At 44.9% G+C, this 25,125-nt stretch overlaps 1 protein-coding gene across 1 annotated transcript in view; it reads right to left on the bottom strand.

Annotated features, from left to right (window-relative positions):
- Positions 1 to 25,125, bottom strand: part of CACNA1S (calcium voltage-gated channel subunit alpha1 S) — a 1,022,072-nt gene that overhangs the window by 423,970 nt on the left and 572,977 nt on the right. The window lies entirely within an intron of this gene.

The raw sequence follows: 25,125 nt of genomic DNA, 5'->3' as shown, positions 1-25,125 counted from the left end.
AATGAGGTCATGAGTCTGCCTCCCTTGTTGCCATGTGAGTAAAGCTGGTGTTTAAAGTAGAGCAGAGATTTTGCGAATTTGTTGTTAAGTATGTCTTTCAGTTGTTCTCCTAATTCTGTTAATTTTGTTTGGGCTTCTTGTGCCTTTTCTTGTTTTGATTTTTGCTCTAGGGAGGATATTTGTGTGAGTAGGTCGTCGATGACTTTTTGTTTGCGTTTTTTATGTGCTAATTCTTTGGCGCTTAAAATTGAATAATCGAGTTGGGACCCATTAGCTTTTCCTATTTATGACATAATCAATGCTCGTGCCAAATTTCAAGTTTCGATTACATTGGGAAGTGAGAGAATTAGATTCAGTACATAAAATTTGGACGCTAATTCTTTGGTGCTTAGATTTGAATAATCGAGTTGGGACCCATTAGCTTTTCCTATTTTTGACATAATCAATGCTCGTGCCAAATTTCAAGTTTCTATGAGATTGCAAAGTGAGAGAATTAGATTCCGTACATAAAATTTGGACGCTAATTCTTTTGCGCTTAGAATTGAATAATCAAGTTGGGACCTATTAACTTTTCCTATTTATGACATAATCAATGCTCATGCCAAATTTCATGTTTCTATGACATTGGGAAGTGATGGAATTAGATTCCGTATGTAAAATTTGGACGCTAATTTTTTTGCACTTAGAATTGAATAATCGAGTTGGGACCTATTAACTTTTTCTATTTATGACATAATCAATGCTCGTGCCACATTTCAAGTTTCTATGACATTGGGAAGTGATGGAATTAGATTCCGTACGTAAAATTTGGACGCTAATTTTCTTGCGCTTAGAATTGAATAATCGAGTTGGGGGCCATTAACTTTTCCTATTTATGACATAATCAATGCTCATGCTAAATTTCATGTTTCTATGAAATCGGGAAGCAAGAAAATTAGATTCCGTACGTAAAATTTGGACGCTAATTCTTTGGCGCTTAGAATTGAATAATCGAGTTGAGACCTATTAACTTTTCCTATTTATGACATAATCAATGCTCATGCCAAATTTCATGTTTCTATGACATCGGGAACCGAGAAAATTAGATTCCGTACGTAAAATTTGGAAGCTAATTCTTTGGTGCTTAACATTGAGTAATCGAGTTGAGACCCATTTGCTTTTCCTATTTATGATGTAATCGATGCTCGTGCCAAATTTCAAGTTTTTATTACATTGGGAGGTGAGAGAATTAGATTCCGTACATAAAATTTAGACGCTAATTTTTTTTGCGCTTAGAATAGAATAATCGAGTTGGGACCCATTAACGTTTCCTATTTATGACATAATCAATGCTCGTGCCAAATTTCAAGGTTCTTAGACACCGGGAAGCGAGAAAATTAGATTCCGTACGTAAAATTTGGACACTAATTCTTTGGCGCTTAGAATTGAATAATTGAGTTGGGACCCATTAACTTTTCCTATTTATGACATAATCAATGCACGTGCCAAATTACATCGGGAAGTGAGAGAATTAGATTCTGTACATAAAATTTGGACGCTAATTCTTTTGCGCTTAGAATTGAATAATCGAGTTGGGACTATTAACATTTCCTATTTTGACATGATCAATGCTCATGCCAAATTTCATGTTTCTATGACATTGGGAAGCGAGAAAATTAGATTCCGTACGTAAAATTTGGACGCTAATTCTTTGGTGCGTAAAATTGAATAATCGAGTTGGGACCCATTAGGTTTTCCTATTTATGACAATCCATGCTCGTGCCAAATTTCAAGTTTCTATTACATTGGGAGGTGAGAGAATTAGATTCCGTACGTAAAATTTAGACGCTAATTTTTTGGCGCTTAGAATAGAATAATCGAGTTGGGACCCATTAATTTTTCCTATTTATGACATAATCAATGCTTGCGCCAAATTTTAAGTTTCTATGACACCGGGAAGTGAGAGAATTAGATTTGGTACATAAAATTTGAACGCTAATTCTTTGGCGCTTAGAATTGAATAATCGAGTTGGGACCCATTAGCTTTTCATATTTATGACATAATCAATGCTCGTGCCAAAGTACATTGGGAAGCGAGAGAATTAGATTCCGTACATAAAATTTGGACGCTAATTCTATGACGCTTAGAATTGAATAATCGAGCTGGGACCTATTAACTTTTCCTATTCATGACATAATCAATGCTTGTGCCACATTTCAAGTTTCTATGACATTGGAAAGTGAGAGAATTAGATTCCGTACGTTAAATTTGGACGCTAATTTTCTTGCGCTTAGAATTGAATAATCGAGTTGGGACCCATTAACTTTTTCTATTTATGACATAATCAATGCTCTTGCCAAATTTCAAGTTTCTATGATATTGGAAAGTGAGAGAATTAGATTCCGTACGTAAAATTTGGACGCTAATTCTTTGGCACTTACAATTGAATAATCGAGTTAGGACCTGTTAACTTTTCCTATTTCTGACATAATCAATGCTCATGCCAAATTTCAAGTTTCTATGACATTGGAAAGTGAGAGAATTAGATTCCGTACATAAAATTTGGACGCTAATTCTTTGGTGCTTATAATTGAATAATCGAGTTGGGACCCATTAGCTTTTCCTATTTATGACATAAACAATGCTCGTGCCAAATTTCAAGTTTCTATGACATTGGAAAGTGAATTAGATTCTGTACATAAAATTTGGACGCTAATTCTTTTTCCGCTTAGAATTGATTAATCATGTTGGGACCCAGTAGCTTTTCCTATTTATAACATAATCAATGCTCACGTCAAATTTCATGTTTCTACGACATCGGGAAGTGAGAGAATTGGTGGCAACGATGGAAATCGAACGATCTACGTGGGGGGAAGGGACGTAACTGTCCACACTCGCACGCGCGTTATTTATCATAAAATAGATGTACTATTCCGGTAATCTTCCCAGGAGTGTACTCAACAACTTCCCAAAGTTTCTTACTTCTGAAAAACCCTCATTAGCAAGGCATACCTTAGCTAATCACCACACTATCTCCAACAAAGCACAATCGCTGCCTGCATGACACTCCGCTGCCACTTCTCCTGGGTAACATGCTGCCCAACCGCCCATTTCAGTAATAGTAGCAGTCAAGACAGGCCCCAGTAACATATCACTAGCAGCAGTATAGGGGGAGCACAGTATTAGTTCCATTTCAGTAGTAGTAGCAGTCTAGACAGGCCCCAGTAACAATTCCGAAGCAGCAGTATAGGGGGAGCACAGTATTAGTTCCATTTCAGTAGTAGTAGCAGTCAAGACAGGCCCCAGGAACAATTCCAAAGCAACAGTAGAGGGGGAGCACAATATTAGTTCCATTTCAGTAGTATTAGCAGTCCAGACAGGCCCCAGTAACATATCACTAGCAGCAGTATAGGGGGAGCACAGTATTAGTTCCATTTCAGTAGTAGTAGCAGTCAAGACAGGCCCCAGTAACAATTCCGAAGCAGCAGTATAGGGGGAGCACAGTATTAGTTCCATTTCATTAGTAGTAGCAGTCTAGACAGGCCTCAGTAACATATCACTAGCAGCAGTATAGGGGGAGCACAGTATTAGTTCCATTTCAGTAGTAGTAGCAGTCTAGACAGGCCCCAGTAACATATCACTAGCAGCAGTATAGGGGGAGCACAGTATTAGTTCCATTTCAGTAGTAGTAGCAGTCTAGACAGGCCACAGTAACATTCCCGTTGCAGCAGTTTAGGGAGATAACAGTCTCTTTCACATTTCAGTAGCTGCAGTATAGACAAGGCCCCAGTTACATTTATGTCGCAAAAGTGTAGGCCAACCCCACACACCTTGCTGTACCATGAGCGCAGGCGAAGCCCATAAAAATTACTAGGACTACACTGTAGGCGAGGGCCCAAAAAAATTGGTGTACCAACAGTACTAATGTACCTCAGAAAAATTGCCCATGCCCAACCAAGAGGGCAGGTGAAACCCATTAATCGCTTTGGTTACTGTGGCTTAATTTGTAACTACCCTGTTTCCCTGAAAATAAGACATCCCCTGAAAATAAGACATAGCATGATTTTCCAGAATTTTTGAGGATGCAAAATGATTTTTCAGGCTTTTTGAGGATGCATGAAATATAAGCCCTACTCCAAAATTAAGCCCTGCTAACAATTATTTTAAAAAGTCAATTTAAATAGTATTCAGGCAGCTATACATGTAAAAAAGTTAAACCTTTTTGAACAAAAATTAGTATAAGACACTGTCTTATTTTCGAGGAAACACGGTAGGCCTGGAGGCAGCCCAGTTAAAATAAAAATTGGTTCAAGGTGCAAGTTTCAACGCTTTAATGAGAATTGAAACGTTTAAACGTATAAAAATTGTTTACAAAAATTATATGACTGAGCCTTGTGGGCCCCAAGAAAAATTTCCCGTTCGGCGTGATTACGTGAGGTTTCAGGAGGAGGAGCAGGAGGAGGAGGATGAATATAATACACAGATTGATGAAGCTAAAAGGTCCCCGTTTTTTATGGTGATAGAGAATAATACTTCTATCCAGGGGTGCAGCCTACGTATTGTTTAGGTACCACTGCTGTCCGCTGGTGGAGAAGAGAAGTCTGGGGAAATCCAGGCTTTGTTCATCTTTATGAGTGTAAGCCTGTCGGCACTGTCAGTTGACAGGCGGGTACGCTTATCCGTGATGATTCCCCCAGCCGCACTAAACACCCTCTCTGACAAGACGCTAGCCGCAGGGCAAGCAAGCACCTTCAAAGCATACAGCGCGAGTTCAGGCCACGTGTCCAGCTTCAACACCCAGTAGTTGTACGGAGCAGAGGCGTCACGGAGGACGGTCGTGCGATCGGCTACGTACTCCCTCACCATCCTTTTACAGTGCTCCCGCCGACTCAGCCTTGACTGGGGAGCGGTGACACAGTCTTGCTGGGGAGCCATAAAGCTGTCAAAGGCCTTGGAGAGTGTTCCCCTGCCTGCGCTGTACATGCTGCCTGATCGCCGCGCCTCCCCTGCTACCTGGCCCTCGGAACTGCGCCTTCTGCCACTAGCAGTGTCGGATGGGAATTTTACCATCAGTTTGTTCGCCAGGATCCTGTGGTATAGCATCACTCTCGAATCCCTTTTCTCTTCGGGTATGAGAGTGGAAAGGTTCTCCTTATATCGTGGGTCGAGCAGTGTGTACACCCAGTAATCCGTAGGGGCCAGAATGTGTGTAACGCGAGGGTCACGAGAAAGGCATCCTGACATGAAGTCAGCCATGTGTGCCAGGATACCTGTACGCAACACATGGTTGTCCTCACTAGGAAGATCACTTTCAGGATCCTCCTCCTCCTCCTCCTCAGGCCATACACGCTGAAAGGATGACAGGCAAGCAGCATGAGTACCCTCAACAGTGGGCCCGGCTGTCTCCTCCCCCTCCTCCTCATGCTCCTCCCCCTCCCCCTCCTCCTCCTCCTCCTCAACGCGCTGAGATATAGACATGAGGGTGCTCTGACTATCCAGCGACATACTGTCTTCCCCCGCCTCCGTTTCCAAGTGGAAAGCGTCTGCCTTTATGCTTTGCAGGGAACTTCTCAAGAGGCATAGCAGAGGAATGGTGACGCTAATGATTGCAGCATCGCCGCTCACCATCTGGGTAGACTCCTCAAAGTTTCCAAGGACCTGGCAGATGTCTGCCAACCAGGCCCACTCTTCTGTAAAGAATTGAGGAGGCTGACTCCCACTACGCCGCCCATGTTGGAGTTGATATTCCACTATAGCTCTACACTGCTCATAGAGCCTGGCCAACATGTGGAGCGTAGAGTTCCACCGTGTGGGCACGTCGCACAGCAGTCGGTGCACTGGCAGATTAAACCGATGTTGCAGGGTCCGCAGGGTGACAGCGTCCGTGTTGGACTTGCGGAAATGTGCGCTGACCCGGCGCACCTTTCCGAGCAGGTCTGACAAGCGTGGGTAGCTTTTCAGAAAGCGCTGAACCACCAAATTAGAGACGTGGGCCAGGCATGGCACGTGCGTGAGGCTGCCGAGCTGCAGAGCCGCCACCAGGTTACGGCCGTTGTCACACACGACCATGCCCGGTTGGAGGCTCAGCGGCGAAAGCCAGAGGTCAGTCTGCTCTGTCAGACCCTGCAGCAGTTCTTGGGCCGTGTGCCTCTCCTAAGCTGAGTAGTTTCAGCACGGCCTGCTGACGCTTGCCCACCGCTGTCCTGCCACACCGCGCGACACCGACTGCTGGCGACGTGCTGCTACTGACACATCTTGATTGCGAGACAGAGGTTGCGTAGGAGGAGGAGGAGGAGGAGGGTGGTTTAGTGGAGGAAGCAAACACCGCCGCAGATACCAGCACCCAGCTGGGGCCTGCAATTCTGGGGGTGAGTAGGACGTGAGCGGTCCCAGGCTCTGACTCGTTCCCAGCCTCCACTGAATACACCCAATGTGCCGTCAGGGAGATATAGTGGCCCTGCCCGCCTGTGCTTGTCCACATGTCCGTTGTTAAGTGGACCTTGCCAGTAACCGCGTTGGTGAGGGCGCGTACAATGTTGCGGGAGACGTGGTCGTGCAGGGCTTGGACGGCACACCGTGAAAAATAGTGGCGACTGGGGACCGAGTAGCGCGGGGACGCCACCGCCATCATGCTTTTGAAAGCCTCCGTTTCCACAAGCCTATACGGCAGCATCTCCAGGCTGATCCATTTGGCTATGTGCACGTTTAACGCTTGAGCGTGCGGGTGCGTGGCAGCGTACTTGCGCTTGCGCTCAAACAGTTGTGCTAGCGACGGCTGGACGCTGCGCTGAGAGACATTGGTGGATGGAGCCGATGACAGCCGAGGTGAGGGTGTGGGTGCAGGCCGGGAGACGGTCGTGCCTGTGTCCTGAGAGGGGGTTGGATCTCAGTGGCAGGTTGGGGCACAGGGGGAGAGGCAGTGGTGCAAACCGGAGGCAGTGAACGGCCTTCGTCCCACCTTGTGGGGTGCTTGGCCATCATATGCCTGCGCATGCTGGTGGTGGTGGCTCCCCGGCTGATCTTGGCGCGACAAACCTTGCACACCACAGTTCGTCGGTCGTCTGCACTCTCAGTGAAAATCTGCCACTTCTTTTAGCACCTCGGCCACTGCAGGGTGGCATGGCGCGAGGGGGTGCTTTGGGAAACAGTTAGTGGATTATTCAGTCTGGCCCTGCCTCTACCCCTGGCCACCGCACTGCCTCTTCCAACCTGCCCTGCTGCTGCACTTGCCTCCCCCTCTGAAGACCTGTCCTCAGTAGGCTTAGCAAACCAGGTGGGGTCAGTCACCTCATCGTCCAGCTGCTCTTCTTCCGAATCCTCTGTGCGCTCCTCCCTCGGACTTACTGAAATTACTACTACCTCACTGATAGACAACTGTGTCTCATCGTCATCGTCCTCCTCACCCACTGAAAGCTCTTGAGACAGTTGCTGGAAGTCCCCAGCCTCATCCCCCGGACCACGTGAACTTTCCAAAGGTTGGGCATCGGTCACGACAAACTCCTCCGGTGGGGGAGGAACCATTGCTGCCCAATCTGGGCAGGGGCCCGAGAATAGTTCCTGGGAGTATGCCTGCTCCTCAGAATGTGTCATTTTCATGGAGTGAGGAGGCTGGGAGGAAGGAGGAGCAGCAACCAGAGGATTCAGAGTTGCAGCTGTGGATGGCGTAGAAGACTGGGTGGTCGATAGATTGCTGGATGCACTTTCTGCCATCCACGACAGGACCTGCTCACACTGCTTAGTTTCTAATAAAGGTCTACCGCGTGGACCCATTAATTGTGAGATGAATCTGGGGACCCCAGAAACTTGCCTCTCTCCTAATCCCGCAGCAGTCGGCTGCGATACACCTGGACCAGGAGCTCGGCCTGTGCCCACACCCAGACTTGGGCCTCCGCGTCCTCGCCCGCGCCCACGTCCTCTAGGCCTACCCCTACCCCTCAGCATGGTGTATTACGAGTAGAGCAGAAAAAAAATGTTGTAATTAAATGTGCCGCTTATTGGCCTGTGGTTGGAGGCTGACTTCGCTTACGGAACGCACAGCAGAGCCAGGAAACAATTATGCGCAAGCCTGCTGTAACGCTTATCTGGGTAATAATGAGCGACTACTACCCCCAGCACACACGCAGTAAACTGAAGACGGTCACAGGCAGCCCAAATATAGTATTCTTTTCCAATTTTTGGGGAAAAGCCCACTGCCTGTTATATAGCCTGTATATGGATTTCCCTGTTGGAGGATGACTGTGGTTATTGAAAGCACAGTGCAGCCAGAAAAAATTATGCGCAAGGCTGCAGTAACACCTAGCTGGGTAATAGTTAGCGACTACTACCCCCAGCAGACACGCAGTAAACTGAACACGGTCACAGGCAGCCCAAAGATTTTTTTTTACAATTTTTTTGAAAAAGCCCACTGCCTATATAGCCAGTATATCTCTTTCCTTGTACCACTGTCCCTGCCTCAGCAGTACTGCCCCTATACTCTGTAAAATGACTGCAGACAGAGGACGCTATGGTCTGCACGCCCGATATACAAAAAAAAAAATTGTGCAAAACTGCTAAAAGCAGCCTCAACAGTACTGCACACGGTCAGATGTGGCCCTAAGAAGGACTGTTGTGGTTCTTGAAGACGCTAACACTGTCCCTATAACAGCAACAGCAGCAACAGCACTTTCCCTGATCTCTCTTAGTCTGTCTGTGGCGAGCCGTGGGCAGGGCAGATTGAAATACTCGGGGGTCACTTGATCTCGCCAGCCACTCACTGCAGGGGGGTGGGATAGGGCTGGAACTTCACAGGAGGAAGTTCTAATGCCTTCCCTGTGTTTCTATTGGCCAGAAAAGGGCACAAATTTCTCAGGGAAAAAAATGAAAGTGACTTGAACACCGCGTGGTGCTCGTCTCGAGTAACGAGCATCTCGAGTACCCTAATACTCGAACGAGCATCAAGCTCGGACAAGTACGTTCATCCATCTCTAATAACAACCAATCACAGCGCAGTTTTCATGTTACCTCAGTAGTATAATATATAACAACCAATTGCAGTGCAGCTTTCATGTAACCTCAGTAGTATAAGAAATAGCAACCAATCACAGCACAGCTTTCATGTTGCCTCAGCAGTATAATGTATAGCAACCAATCACAGCACAGATTTCATGTTACCTCAGCAGTATAAGAAATAGCAACCAATCACAGCACAGCTTTCAATTTACCTGAGCATTCTCAATATCCAGCAATTGTCAAGCGAAACGTTCGGCGGATGCATCATTTTGTAGTTGAACATGCATCCCGTTGCTCGTAATGCCTTTTGTTTTCGTGCTCGAGATGGAAATCAAACGATCTTTGCTGGGGGGCATAACTGTGGACGATGCTCGCACGCGCGCCACCTATCATAGGATAGATGTACTATGCCAGAAATCTTCCCAGGAGTGTACTCAACAACTTCCCAAGGTTTCATGGCGATTGGATGAATGGTGTAGTAATGCATAAAGGAAAGACAGACAGACAGACATTCATTTATATATAAATAGATGACATCAGGAAGTGAGAGAATTAGATTCTGTACATAAAATTTGGACGCTAATTCTTTTGCGCTTAGAATAGAATAATCGAGTTGGGACCCATTAACTTTTCCTATTTATGACATAATCAATGCTCGTACCAAATTTCAAGTTTCTATGACATTGGGAAGTGAGAAAATTAGATTCGGTACGTAAAATTTGGACGCTAATTCTTTGGCGCTTAGAATTGAATAATTGAGTTGGGACTCTTGAACTTTTCCTATTTATAACATTATCAATGCTCGTGCCAAATTTCAAGTTTCTATTACATTGGGAAGTGAGAGAATTAGATTCCGTAAGTAAAATTTAGACGCAAATTTTTTTGCGCATAGAATAGAATAATCGAGTTGGGACCCATTAACGTTTCCTATTTATGACATAATCAGTGCTTGTGCCAAATTTCAAGTTTCTATGACACCGGGAAGTGAGAGAATTAGATTTGGTACATAAAATTTGGACGCTAATTCTTTGGCGCTTAGAATTAAATAATAGAGTTGGCACCCATTAACTTTTCCTATTTATGACATAATCAATGCTCGTGCCAAATTTCAAGTTTCTATTATATTGGGAAATGATGGAATTAGATTACGTACGTAAAATTTGGTTGCTAATTCTTTTGCACTTAGAATTAAATAATCGGGGTATCACAGCGGCAGTATAAGTCCAAAATTATATATCTCGAGAGGCTTACTAAATTGGACTTTCAAAAATTCTAAAATATAACTTTTATTTTTTCAATTTTAAAAAGAGTCTAGAAGGACAAACAAATATAAATAGAATGAAAGATAACGAATAATTCTGTTAGAACCACTAGAGTGCAAAGATTTAGACTGATTTGGCAGAGCTCCAATAATGGATGCTCATCCAATTTGTTTCGGTCTAGAACATAACGAATACCTCAATTGAAAGAGGTAGTTACAGTGATAATAGCACAGGTGTCACCCCTGTAACTGGGTGACTACTACAAAAAGACCTGAGCGATGGATTTTAGCCCTACGCGTTTCCCCCACGTATGGGTTCTTCAGGGGCGACAAATAGTTTAGATAGTTCCAGTCATGATAGACCGAATAGTGGCTTAGAAGATTGATAAAAAAAATATATGTATGTATCAACTGATAGATCCTACAACAGATCACAATCAGATGCAGCTGAATGCTGAAAGGAGTCAAATCAATCTCCCTCTCAATCAGATAGGACTGATATAGTCAAAGATAAAGTCCCTGATGTTAATCACGCCGTGTTGTCATAATATTTGTGAACCAGACCCTCCCCTCCGCTATGATATCCAGAGTAGGTTAAGTGCTGGCTGGTCACAAAATAAAAGCCTGGCCTAGTCTAGACAAAACCCAGTTTGATTACAGGATAAATTCTAGTGCAGCTAGATAACTATCGGCGCAAGCTAGATCAAAGATGAAAACAAAGTAAATGAAAAAAACCGGCGGCATGTCAGCCCTGGTGGTGGACTGACAGCATACAGTATACAGTATGCTGTCAGTCCACCACCAGGGCTGACATGCCGCCGGTTTTTTTTTCATTTACTTTGTTTTCATCTTTGATCTAGCTTGCGCCGATAGTTATCTAGCTGCACTAGAATTTATCCTGTAATCAAACTGGGTTTTGTCTAGACTAGGCCAGGCTTTTATTTTGTGACCAGCCAGCACTTAACCTACTCTGGATATCATAGCGGAGGGGAGGGTCTGGTTCACAAATATTATGACAACACGGCGTGATTAACATCAGGGACTTTATCTTTGACTATATCAGTCCTATCTGATTGAGAGGGAGATTGATTTGACTCCTTTCAGCATTCAGCTGCATCTGATTGTGATCTGTTGTAGGATCTATCAGTTGATACATACATATATTTTTTTTATCAATCTTCTAAGCCACTATTCGGTCTATCATGACTGGAACTATCTAAACTATTTGTCGCCCCTGAAGAACCCATACGTGGGGGAAACGCGTAGGGCTAAAATCCATCGCTCAGGTCTTTTTGTAGTAGTCACCCAGTTACAGGGGTGACACCTGTGCTATTATCACTGTAACTACCTCTTTCAATTGAGGTATTCGTTATGTTCTAGACCGAAACAAATTGGATGAGCATCCATTATTGGAGCTCTGCCAAATCAGTCTAAATCTTTGCACTCTAGTGGTTCTAACAGAATTATTCGTTATCTTTCATTCTATTTATATTTGTTTGTCCTTCTAGACTCTTTTTAAAATTGAAAAAATAAAAGTTATATTTTAGAATTTTTGAAAGTCCAATTTAGTAAGCCTCTAGAATTAAATAATCGAGTTGGGACCCATTAGCTTTTCCTATTTATGACATAATCAATGCTCGTGCCAAATTTCAAGTCCCTATGACATTGGAAAGTGAGAGAATTAGATTCCGTACGTAAAATTTGGACGCAAATTTTTTTGCGCTTAGAATTGAATTATCAAGTTGGGACCTATTAATTTTTCCTATTTATGACAAAATCAATGCTCGTGCCAAATTATATTGGGAAGTGAGAAAATTAGATTCTGTACGTAAAATTTGGACGCTAATTAGAGATGAGCGAACGTACTCGTCCGAGCTTGATACTCGTTCGAGTATTAGCGTGTTCGGGATGCTCGTTACTCGTAACTAGAGATGAGCGAACGTACTCGTCCGAGCTTGATGCTCGGGCGAATATTAGCGTGTTCGGGATGCTCGTTACTCGTAACGAGTACCACGCGATGTTCGGGTTACTTTCACTTTCAACTCTGAGACGTTAGCACGCTTTTCTGGCCAATTGAAAGACAGGGAAGGCATTACAACTTCCCCCTGTGATGTTGCAGCCCTATACCACCCCCCTGCTGTGAGTGGCTGGGGAGATCAGATGTCACCCGAGTATAAAAGTCGGCCCCTCCCGCGGCTCGCCTCAGATGCCTTGTGAGATAGCTCAGGGACAGTGCTATAGTGTTGGAGCTGCTGTAGGGAGAGCGTTAGGAGTTAGTGTAGGCTTCAAGAACCCCAACGGTCCTTCTTAGGGCCACATCTAACAGTGTGCAGTAGTGTGGAGGCTGCTGTTAGCAGTGTTGCACATTTTTTTTTTTTCCAAATCGGCCGTGCAGAGCATTGCGCCCTGCAGTAATACTCCAGGGACTGAAGTGGTGGTTAGGCAGGGAGAGTGTTAGGAGTTAGTGTAGGCTTCAAGAACCCCAACGGTCCTTCTTAGGGCCACATCTAACAGTGTGCAGTAGTGTGGAGGCTGCTGTTAGCAGTGTTGCACATTTTTATTTTTTTTCCAAATCGGCCGTGCAGAGCATTGCGTCCTGCAGTAATACTCCAGGGACTGAATTGTGTAGGCAGGGCCAGAAGACATATTTTATTGATTGAATATACGCAGTGGGCCTTTCCTTTAAAAAAAAAGGGCAAAAATTCTATATGGCCTGCAGGCTTGCGCCAATTTATTTCCTGGCTGGGAAATCACCGCTCTGCTGCAGTTAATAGCACTGCAGTTCTGTGACACACAGCAGGGCCACACAACACATTTATTAATTGATTGAATATAATCAGTGGGCCTTTGCTTTAAAAAAAAAAGGGCAAAAATTCTATTTGGCCTGCCTCTGACAGTCCTCAGCGTTCTGGGTACGTGTGTGCTTGGTGGAGGACGTTAAAAAAATCATACGCAGCCAGCTAAGTTTAACAGCAGGCTTGCGCCAATTTATTTCCTGGCTGGGAAATCACCGCTCTGCTGCAGTTAATAACACTGCAGTTCTGTGACACACAGCAGGGCCACACAACACATTTATTATTGATTGAATATAGTCAGTGGGCCTTTCCTTTAAAAAAAAAGGGCAACTATTCTATTTGTCCTGCCTCTGACAGTCCTCAGCGTTCTGGGTACGTGTGTGCTGGGTGGAGAACGTAAAAAAAATCATACGCAGCCAGCTAAGTTTAACAGCAGGCTTGCGCCAATTTATTTCCTGGCTGGGAAATCACCGCTCTGCTGTAGTTAATAACTGTGCAACACTGCAGTTCTGTGACACACTGCAGGGCCACAACACACTTATTATTGATTGAATATACGCAGTGGGCCTTTCCTTTAAAAAAAAAGGGCAACTATTCTATTTGGCCTGCCTCTGACAGTCCTCAGCGTTCTGGGTACGTGTGTGCTGGGTGGAGAACTTAAACAAAAATCATACGCAGCCAGCTAAGTTTAACAGCAGGCTTGCGCCAATTTATTTCCTGGCTGGGAAATCACCGCTCTGCTGCAGTTAATAGCACTGCAGTTCTGTGACACACAGCAGGGCCACACAACACATTTATTAATTGATTGAATATAGTCAGTGGGCCTTTGCTTTAAAAAAAAGGGCAAAAATTCTATTTGGCCTGCAGGCTTGCGCCAATTTATTTCCTGGCTGGGAAATCACTGCTCTGCTGCAGTTAATAACAGTGCAAGACTGCAGTTCTGTGACACACTGCAGGGCCACAACACATTTATTATTGATTGAATATAGACAGTGGGCCTTTCCTTTAAAAAAAAAGGGAAAAAATTATATTTGGCCTGCAGGCTTGGGCCAATTTATTTCCTGGCTGGGAAATAAAATCCCTGGTAATACACCATGCTGAGGGGTAGGGGTAGGCCTATAGGACGTGGACGCGGGCGAGGACGCGGAGGCCCAAGTCAGGGTGTGGACACAGGCCGAGCCAGTGCGGTGACCAGGGGTAGAGGCAGGGCCAGACCGAATAATCCACCAACTGGTTCCCAAAGCGCCCCCTCGCGCGATGCCACCCTGCACAGGTCAAGGTGCTCTACGGTGTGGCAGTTTTTCACAGAGACGCCTGACGACCGACGAACAGTGGTGTGCAACCTTTGTCGCGCCAAGATCAGCTGGGGAGGCACCACCAACAGCATGCGCAGGCATATGATGGCCAAGCACCCCACAAGGTGGGACGATGCCCGTTCACCGCCTCCGGTTTGCACCACTGCCTCTCCCCCTGTGCCCCAACCTGCCACTGAGATCCAACCCCCCTCTGAGGACACAGGCAGTACCGTCTCCTGGCCTGCACCCACACCCTCACCTCCGCTGTCCTCGGCCCCATCCAGCAATGTCTCTCAGCGTAGCGTCCAGACGTCGCTAGCGCCACAGTTTAAGCGCAAGCGCAAGTACGACGCCACGCACACGCACGCTCAAGCGTTAAACGTGCACATTGCAAAATTGATCAGCCTAGAGATGCTGCCGTATAGGCTTGAGGAAACGGAGGCTTTCAAAAGCATGATGGCGGCGGCGGCCCCGCGCTACTCGGTTCCCAGTCGCCACTACTTTTCCCGATGTGCCGTCCCAGGCCTGCACGACCACGTCTCCCGCAACATTGTACGCGCCCTCACCAACACGGTTACTGCCAAGGTCCACTTAACAACGGACACGTGGACAAGCACAGGCGGGCAGGGCCACTATATCTCCCTGATGGCACATTGGGTGAATTTAGTGGAGGCTGGGACAGAGTCAGAGCCTGGGACCGCTCACGTCCTACCCACCCCCCGAATTGCGTGCCCCAGCTCGGTGGTGGTATCTGCGGGGGTGTATGCTTCCTCCACTAAACCACCCTCCTCCTCCTCCTCCGCAACCTCTGTCTCAAAATCAAGATGTGTCAGCAGCAGCAGCACGTCGCCAGCAGTCGGTGTCGCGCGGCGTGGCAGCACAGCGGTGGGCAAGCGTCAGCAGACGGTGCTGAAACTACTCAGCTTAGGATATAAGAGGCACATGGCCCACGAACTGCTGCAGGGTCTGACAGAGCAGACCGACCGCTGGCTTGCGCCGCTGAGCCTCCAACCGGGCATGGTCGTGTGTGACAACGGCCGTAACCTGGTGGCGGCTCTGCAGCTTGGCAGCCTCACGCACGTGCCATGCCTGGCCCATGTGTTTAATTTGGTGGTTCAGCGCTTTCTGAAAAGCTACCCCCACTTGTCATACCTGCTCGGAAAGGTGCGCCAGCTCTGCGCACATTTCCGCAAATCACACACGCACGCTGCCACCCTGCGGACCCTGCAACATCGGTTTAATCTGCCAGTGCACCGACTGCTGTGCAACGTGCCCACACAGTGGAACTCTACGCTCCACATGTTGGCCAGGCTCTATGAGCAGCGTAGAGCTATAGTGGAATACCAACTCCAACATGGGCGACGCAGTGGGAGTCAGCCTCCTCAATTCTTTACTGAAGAGTGGGCCTGGTTGGCAGACATCTGCCAGGTCCTTGGAAACTTTGAGGAATCTACCCAGATGGTGAGCGGCGATGCTGCAATCATTAGCGTCACCATTCCTCTGCTATGCCTCTTGGGAAGTTCCCTGCAAAGCATAAAGGCAGACGCTTTGCGCTCGGAAACGGAGGCGGGGGAAGACAGTAGGTCGCTGGATAGTCAGAGCACCCTCCTGTCTATATCTCAGTGCGTTGAGGAGGAGGAGCATGAGGAGCATGAGGAGGAGGGGGAAGAGACAGCTTGGCCCACTGCTGAGGGTACACATGCTGCTTGCCTGTCATCCTTTCAGCGTGTATGGCCAGAGGAGGAGGAGGAGGAGGAGGAGGAGGATCCTGAAAGTGATCTTCCAAGTGAGGACAGCCATGTGTTGTGTACAGGTACCCTGGCACACATGGCTGACTTCATGTTAGGATGCCTTTCTCGTGACCCTCGCTTTACACGCATTCTGGCCACTACGGATTACTGGGTGTACACACTGCTCGACCCACGGTATAAGGAGAACCTTTCCACTCTCATACCCGAAGAGGAAAGGGGTTCGAGAGTGATGCTATACCACAGGACCCTGGCGGACAAACTGATGGTAAAATTCCCATCCGACAGCGCTAGTGGCCGAAGGCGCAGTTCCGAGGGCCAGGTAGCAGGGGAGGCGCAAAGATCAGGCAGCATGTACAGCACAGGCAGGGGAACACTCTCTAAGGCCTTTGACAGCTTTCTGGCTCCCCAGCAAGACTGTGTCACCGCTCCCCAGTCAAGGCTGAGTCGGCGGGAGCACTGTAAAAGGATGGTGAGGGAGTACGTAGCCGATCGCACGACCGTCCTCCCTGACGCCTCTGCCCCCTAGAACTACTGGGTGTCGAAGCTGGACACGTTGCCTGAACTCGCGCTGTATGCCCTGGAGGTGCTTGCTTGTCCTGCAGCTAGTGTCTTGTCAGAGAGGGTGTTTAGTGCGGCTGGGGGAATCATCACAGATAAGCGTACCCGCCTGTCAACCGACAGTGCCGACAGGCTTACACTCATCAAGATGAACAAAGCCTGGATTTCTCCAGACTTCTCTTCTCCACCAGCGGACAGCAGCGATACCTAAACAATACGTAGGCTGCACCCGCGGATGGAAGCATCGTTCTCTATCACCATCCAAAACGGGGACCTTTTTGCTTCATCAATCTGTGTATAATATTCATCCTCCTCCTCCTGCTCCTCCTCCTGAAACCTGACATAATCACGCCGAACGGGCAATTTTTCTTAGGCCCACAAGGCTCAGTCATATAATTTTTGTAAACAATTTTGTATACGTTTCAATGCTCATTAAAGCGTTGAAACTTTCACCTGAACCAATTTTTATTTTAACTGGGCTGCCTCCAGGCCTAGTTACAAATTAAGCCACATTAACCAAAGCGATTAATGGGTTTCACCTGCCCTCTTGGTTGGGCAGGGGCAATTTTTCTGATGTACATTAGTACTGTTGGTACACCAATTTTTTGGGGCCCTCGCCTACAGTGTAATCCAATTAATTTTTTGCCCACCTGCATTAAAGCTGATGTTACATCAGCTGTGTTGGGCACTGCAAAGGGGTACATTTATGTACAGCCGGTGGGTTCCAGGGAGCCACCCATGCCGTGGGTCCACACGGAGTTGTAACTGCATGTGTCCACTTCTAAAGAACCCCAGTCTGACTGGGGCATGCAGTGTGGGCCGAAGCCCACCTGCATTAAGCACGACATTACCTCAGCTGTGATGGGCAATGCAATGGGATATATTTATGTACCGCCGGTGGGTTCCAGGAAGCCACCCATGCTGTGGGTGCACACGGAATTCCCATTGCGGCGTTGTACCTGGCTGTGACTATTTATAAAAAACCGCGGTCTGACTGGGGCATGCAGACACCTTGACAGAATGAATAGTGTGTGGAACATAGGTTCCCCATTGCTATGCCCACGTGTGCAGCTCCTGATGGAGGTGGCACAGGATTAGATTTCTCATTGCTTCTGTACAGCATTGTGGGCCATCGCCCTGCCCCTTTTAAAGAGGGTCGCTGCCTAGCCGTGCCAACTTTCTGCAGTTTGTGCCTGCGGTTCCTCCTCATGGCAGACGCACTTATAAATAGACATGAATGTGGCGTGGCATGAGGGCAGCTGAAGGCTGCGCAGGGACAGTTTGGTGTGCGCTATGGACACTGGGTCGTGCGTGGGGGGGGGGGGGGTTGGGCAACATGTAACCCAGGAGAAGTGGCAGCAGAGTGTCATGCAGGCAGTAATTGTGCTTTGTTGGAGGTAGTGTGGTGCTTAGCTAAGGTATGCATTGCTAATGAGGGCTTTTCAGAAGTAAAAATTGTTGGGAGGGGGGGCCCACTCTTGCCGCTATTGTGGCTTATCAGTGGGACCTGGGAACTTGAGATGCAGCCCAACATGTAGCCCCTCGCCTGCCCTATCCATTGCTGTTTCGTTCCCATCACTTTCTTGAATTGCCCAGATTTTCACAAATGGAAACCTTAGCGAGCATTGGCGATATACAAAAATGCTCGAGTCGCCCATTGACTTCAATGGGGTTCGTTACTCGGAACGAACCCTCGAGCATCGCGATAATTTCGTCCCGAGTAACGAGCACCCGAGCATTTTGGTGCTCGCTCATCTCTATTTAATAATCAAGTTGTGACCCATTAACTTTTTCTATTTATGACATAATCAATGCTTGTGCCAAATTTCAAGTTTCTATGACATTGCGAAGTGAGAAAATTAGATTCTGTATAAAAAATTTGGCGCTGAGAATTGAATAATCGAGTTGGGACCCTTGAACTTTTCCTATTTATGACATAATCAATGCTCGTGCTAAATTTCAAGTTTCTATGACATTGGGAAGTAAGAGAAATAGATTCCATACGTAAAATTTGGACGCTAATTCTTTGGCGCTTAGAATTGAATAATTGTGTTGGGACTCATTAACTTTTCCTATTTATGATATTATCAATGCTCGTGCCAAATTACATCGGGAAGGGAGAGAATTAGATTCCGTACGTAAAATTTGGACGCTAATTATTTTGCGCTTAGAATGAAAAATGGAGTTGGGACCCATTAGCTTTTCCTATTTATTACATAATCAATGCTCGTACCAAATTTCAAGTTTCTATGACATTGGGAAGTGAGAAAATTAGATTCCGTACATAAAATTTGGACGCTAATTCTTTTGCGCTTAGAATTGAATAATCTAGTTGGGACCCATTAGCTTTTCCTATTTATGACATAATCAATGCTGGTGCCAAATTTCAAGTTTCTATGACATTGGGAAGTGAGAAAATTAGATTCCGTACGAAAAAGTTGGATGCTAATTCTTTGGCGCTTAGAATTGAATAATCGAGTTGGGACCCATTAACTTTTCCTATTTATGACATAATCAATGCTCGTGCCAAATTTCAAGTTTCTATGAAATTGGGAAGTGAGAAAATTAGATTCCATACGTAAAATTTGGACGCTAATTCTTTAGCGCTTAGAATTAAATAATCGAGTTGGGACCAAATACCTTTTCCTATTTATGACATAATCAATGCTCGTGCCAAATTTCAAGTTTCTATGACATTGGAAAGTGAGAGAATTAGATTCCGTACGTAAAATTTGGACGCTAATTCTTTGGCGCTTAGAATTGAATAATCGAGTTGGGACCCATTAACTTTTACTATTTATGACAGAATCAATGCTCGTGCGAAATTTCAAGTTTCTATGACATTGGGAAGTGAGAAAACTAGATTCCGTACCTAAAATTTGGACGCTAATTCTTTGGTGCTTAGAATTGCATAATGGAGTTGGGACCCTTGAACTTTTTATGACATAATCAATGCTCGTGCCAAATTTCAAGTTTTTATGACATCGGGAAGTGAGAAAATTAGATTCCGTATGTAAAATTTGGACGCTAATTCTTTGGCGCTTAGAATTAAATAATCGAGTTGGGACCAATTACCTTTTCCTATTTATGACATAATCAATGCTCGTGCCAAATTTCAAGTTTCTATGACATTGGAAAGTGAGAAAATTAGATTCCGTACGTACAATTTGGACGTTAGTTCTTTTGCGCTAGAATATAATAATCAAGTTGGGACCCATTAGCTTTTCCTATTTATGGCATACTCAATGCTCGTGCCAAATTTCATGTTTCTATACTTTCGGGAAGTGAGAGAATTAGTGGCAATGATGGAAATCGAACGATCTACGTGGGGGGGGGGGCGTAACTGTCGACGACGCTCGCACGTGCGCCATTTATCATAGCATAGTTGTACTATGCCTATAATCTTCCCAGGAGTGTAAAAACAGACAGACAGACACACACACAGATAGACATACATTCGATTTTATATATATAGATAGATTATGTTGTGGCCTTATGCAAATTAAAAAAAAATATCTATCATTCTGCACTCAGTACCCCATAATGGCAAAGTGTAAACAGTATGTTAGTTTTTCATTTTTAAAAAAACTTAGAAAAAGATTTCTAATATTTTGCATTGACATAAGTATTCACACCCTTTGGTATGACACTTGAAATTTAGCTCTGGAGGCCTCCCATTTCTCTTGATCATCTTTGAGATGTTTCTACACGTTGATTGGAGTCACCTTTGGTAAATTCAATTGATTGGACATAATTTAAAAAAACATAACCCTGTCTATAGAAGATATCACCGCTCACAATACATATGTTGTAGATATGACAAAGTTACTGTTTCATACTTCACAGGAGACAATCTACTTAAGATGGCGTTTGTTTCCTGTACCACAGGTAGGAGCTACATAGGTTGTTTATATAGAGTAGGAGAACAAAGCATGGACTATACATTGTTTCACTTTCATTTAACTGACACCACCTTTCTCTCACACCAATTATATAGACAGTAACCACCCTGACTTTTGCTTACATAATGAATATATATATATATATATATATATATATATATATATATATATATATATATATATATATATACACACACACACATGTCTGCCTCTTAACCCCTTAAGGACCAGACACTTTTTAGGCATTTTACCAATGTGGTGGTTTTGCTGCCCTATTTTTTTTCCTTTATCTATCAAAATTATTTTTGCTGCGGGGTTTTTTTCTGTGATGCATCGGGCTATTTTTTAAAAATATCTTTTTCATTGACTTTTATTTCCATTTTTTTGTTTTTTTGGGGGGCAAAAGGCTAAAAAAATGATTTAACATTTCTAGCTTTTTTAAATTAGTATAATTATGCTAAAATAAAGAATGGGAACGGGTTTCTCATTTTGTTTCGGACGTTTTAATATATAATATGTATGGTTGTGGATTACAGTCCGCTTATAGCAACGGTTTTGGTTGGCGTTGGCTTTGGGTTATTTTATTTTTTATGTATATATTGTTGTTTTATTCTGTATTTTTGTTTTACTTGTGTATGTAATTATGTTGTTTACTATCTATGTCCCACATGACGTCATATAAGACCTCTGGGGGACATTCACATGTTTTTTTTTACATTTTTCCACTGTAAATGGGGCATCTATAGGAGCCCCAGTTACAGGGGAAATCATCGCCTGTAGTGACATTAGTCACTGGCAGAGCTGGTCAAGGTCTAGACGACACTGCAGCTCTGCTATAGCAGGGAATCCCGGCAGTCATGTGACCCCCGGGTTTTCTTAGTGGAAATTACACTTCCACTTTTACTTTTTAGTACACAGCGCTCATTGAGCGATGTGTACTCGGGAAAGGAAAAGGCAGAAAGGGTTAAAAGACCCTCCTGCCTTTTCTTCCGGGTTATCAGCTGTTACTAACAGCTGACAACCCGTCCTGTTTCTGATTGATTACAGAAGCAGGAAGCATTAATTGCCACGGAAATTTTCCATACAGCTGGGCTTAAAGCCCAGGACCAGGGCAGGACCAGGCACAGGACCCTAAATGGGTTAATAAAGCAGAAATGCTTCATTGCTGTATGATACTAGCTGGTGTCATGTGTCAGTGATTTGTGTGCATATAAACTTCTCAAATACAATTCCGAGCAAACGTTGAAACACAATGGAATCTCTTTGAAGGCTCCCACTAACACATATCAGAGCCAAAATCAAGCCATGGGGAGGAAAGAACTACAGAGCTCAGAGACAGGATTGTGTGGAGCCTCAGATCTGGAGAAGGTAACCATAAAAAATTCTGCTGCACTGAACGTTCCCAAGAGCCCAGCCGCCTCCATAATTCTTAGATGGAAAAAGTCTTCCTAGAGCTTGCCGACCCACCAAACTAAGTAATCGGAGAAGAAGGGCCTTGGTAAGAGAGGTGACCAAGTACCTAATGGTCACTCTGGCTGAGCTTCAAGTGCAGAAAGCCAGAGGTAGCTCCAGTGGGTGGTGTTAGTTTACACTTGGTCACAGTGGCAGTTACTGTGACAGATATGGCGACCTACTCAGCAGGTGGTTGGTAAGAGTCTCTGCGTAGTTTGTGTATTGACTGCTGATGTCTGTGTGTGATGCCAATGCCTTTACATGAGAAAAACCTTACTTATGGTAATGAAATAATAGACCAGTCCAATTGGATGTCAGTAAACTGAAGGCATGCAGTTTACTATGTAATGTCAGGTCATAGAGACAGTTCACACTTGCAGATTTGGGAGCAATGATAACAGCAACAACAGTTACATTTGTATCCACATTGACAATGTCAGATTTCTTACTTCTCTCAAGGTGAAGGTTATTTGGAAACAATAAAGGTTTTCTCTCTCTCTCTGCTGTCTCCAAGGCTGTAAGCAACAGGCTGGAAGGGCTCATGCAGGGTAAATTATATTCCACTGTTAGTTAACTGCGCAAGGAAAGGTAAAACTCACTATTATGATGGCCTCTCTTTCTGACTTGCTCAATTTCCTTACTCAGGATGGAGGAGAAACTCCACTACTCTCTGTTCTTTCTCCCTCTATCTCTTCTGATGGCACAGTTGCTGTCTCACTATATCCCTCTCCTGCTCTTGTCTTTCCTCTTCTGCTCCCAATTTCCAACTACCAACTGACAGCGTACACACACTTAAAATGACCTTTTTCATGCGGGCTCTGGTGTTGCTAAGCAACTAAAGCACCAATCAGTAAGCTGCAACTAAAGTACCAATCAGTAAGCTGTTGTTGGGATAGCTATTTCAGGAATAATAGCTTCTGTCTTAGGTGAGGCACTTCCTATGTTCCCTTGAGGCTCATAGTGAGATCCCAGGAACTTATTAACTCTCTTTGACTACTCTGTAGGACCACTACACAAGTGTCCTGAGTGCAGATGGGAGAAACTTCCAGAAAGTCAAGCATCATTGCAGCCCCCATCAATCTGGGCTTTATGGCAGAGTGGCCAGAAAGAATCCCATCTGCAGTTCACCGAAAAGCATCTAAATGGCTCTCAGACTGAGAAACAAGATTATCTGGTCTGATGACACCAAGATGCAACCTTTTTTATTTCATTTCAAAGCATTATGTTTGGCAGAAACCAGGCACCATTCATCATCTGCCCAATAGCATCCCTACAGTGAAGCCTGGCGGTGGAGCATTATGCTGCGGGGATTTTTGAGTGTCTGTGACAGGGAGACTGGTCAGGGTTGATGGAAAGCTGAATGGAACAAAGTACAGAGATATTCTTAATGAAAATCTGATCCAGAGTGCAAGGGACCTCAGATTGGGCAGAAAGTTCACCTTCCAACAAGACAACGACCCTAAGCACACGGCCAAGACAACGCAGAAGTGGCTTAGGGACAACTCTGTAAATTTCTGGAGTGGCTCAGCTAGAGCCTGGATTTTATCCCAATTGAACATCTATGGAGGGACCTGTAAATGGCTGGCCACAGATGGCCCCCATCCAACCTGACAGAGCTTGAGAGGATCTGCAGAGAAGAATGGCAGAATATCCCCAAAATCAGGTGTGCAAACCTTGTGGTATCATAGCCAAGAAATTGGAGGCTGGAATCACTGCCAAGGGTGACAAAAGGCCCATAACCACAACATACACCACAGATAACACATGGTCCAGTCGTACAACCACAATACAGATGATTAGGGAGTAAGAGCAACAGAATAGGACTAAAAACTGGCAGTGGAGAAGGTGCACCACTCCAGGTTAAAGCAAGCAGGCAGTGACCAAAGGTGTGGAAAACGTCTCCTTTTATTTAATAAAGTAAGTGATCACATAGTTAGTATCATTGTTCACAACAAACACGACTGTACGGGTTTTGCTTCAGCCCTCTCTTTCCTCCTCGTCCACATAGGGACTAAGATGTCAGACATTACCCATCTGATGGAGAACAACAGAGTTCTTTACAGCATGCATACACACAGCATCTAAATTCAAACACCAACTAAACACAAGTTTCCAATCTGGATCCAGGCAAAAATAGACTGAACACAGGGTCTAAACTCAATCACCAACAGTCAGGCTATACTCATCTGACTCAACTCAGAGGTAGACTCGCTCACCAATAATATTCCAAATTGCAAACTAGATTCAGACAGAGAGCTGCACAGCATTCATCGTCACATCAACAAGTAGACAGAGTAGACAGAAAAATGACCCATACACAGCTATGAGAATGTCTACACCTCTCATCTGTAGGTACAAGAGAACAAAACAGAAAATGCACTGCTGTATACTGTATGAGAGTATGACAGGGCATACAAATTGACAAGTGGTCATTAGTACTTTGGTTACCAGCCTGCGCCTGCTGGTAGCTCGGGCCCCCTCACCCTCTGGGCCTCTGTGCCGCCGACCCGGCTCTATAGATATCATATGTGGATATTATTCAATGGAACTGTGCATCAGAAAATTCCATATTGTATAAATTAAATTTTTATAGAGATAATTCCACTCAAAAAGCAACCCTCATTTTGGTTTGTAATTTGTGGAGAAGTGTACTCCTCTCCAGAAGGGTTACCCAGTACAAGTGTATTGTCTGTCGGGGGTGTCAGTATTCACTCTTGTCCTAGTCCTGGATACAAATATTGTGAAAGTATTGGGTTGTGCTTTGAATGAAACACTCCATAAGTTTGGTCTTTTTTTTTAAATTTTCAATGTCTTGATCTATAAATTTGTAAAGAATCTAAAACTCCTGTAGTTTTCACATTGACCACTAGACCTAATAATAGGCTTCCTGTTCTGTAGTCATCTCATTATTAGCACAAGCAGGATTACAATAAAAGTTAATACCTATACATTTATAACACAGGATACACCAGATAATGGTCACAGCTCGCCTCCTCCCCTCTCTGCACAAGCCATAGATTATGGGCTCTTTTACATGGGCCAATAAATCATTCAGATTTTTACATCCAGCGGAAATATGAACCATTATCACTCAGTATAAATGCATGCCCCGACTGAATGATGAACAACAATTTGTTTGCGTC

The sequence above is a fragment of the Eleutherodactylus coqui genome, chromosome 4, assembly GCF_035609145.1.
Source record: "Eleutherodactylus coqui strain aEleCoq1 chromosome 4, aEleCoq1.hap1, whole genome shotgun sequence".
In the NCBI taxonomy this organism is placed as follows: domain Eukaryota; kingdom Metazoa; phylum Chordata; class Amphibia; order Anura; family Eleutherodactylidae; genus Eleutherodactylus; species Eleutherodactylus coqui.
This window is presented reverse-complemented; position numbering and strand designations above follow the sequence as displayed.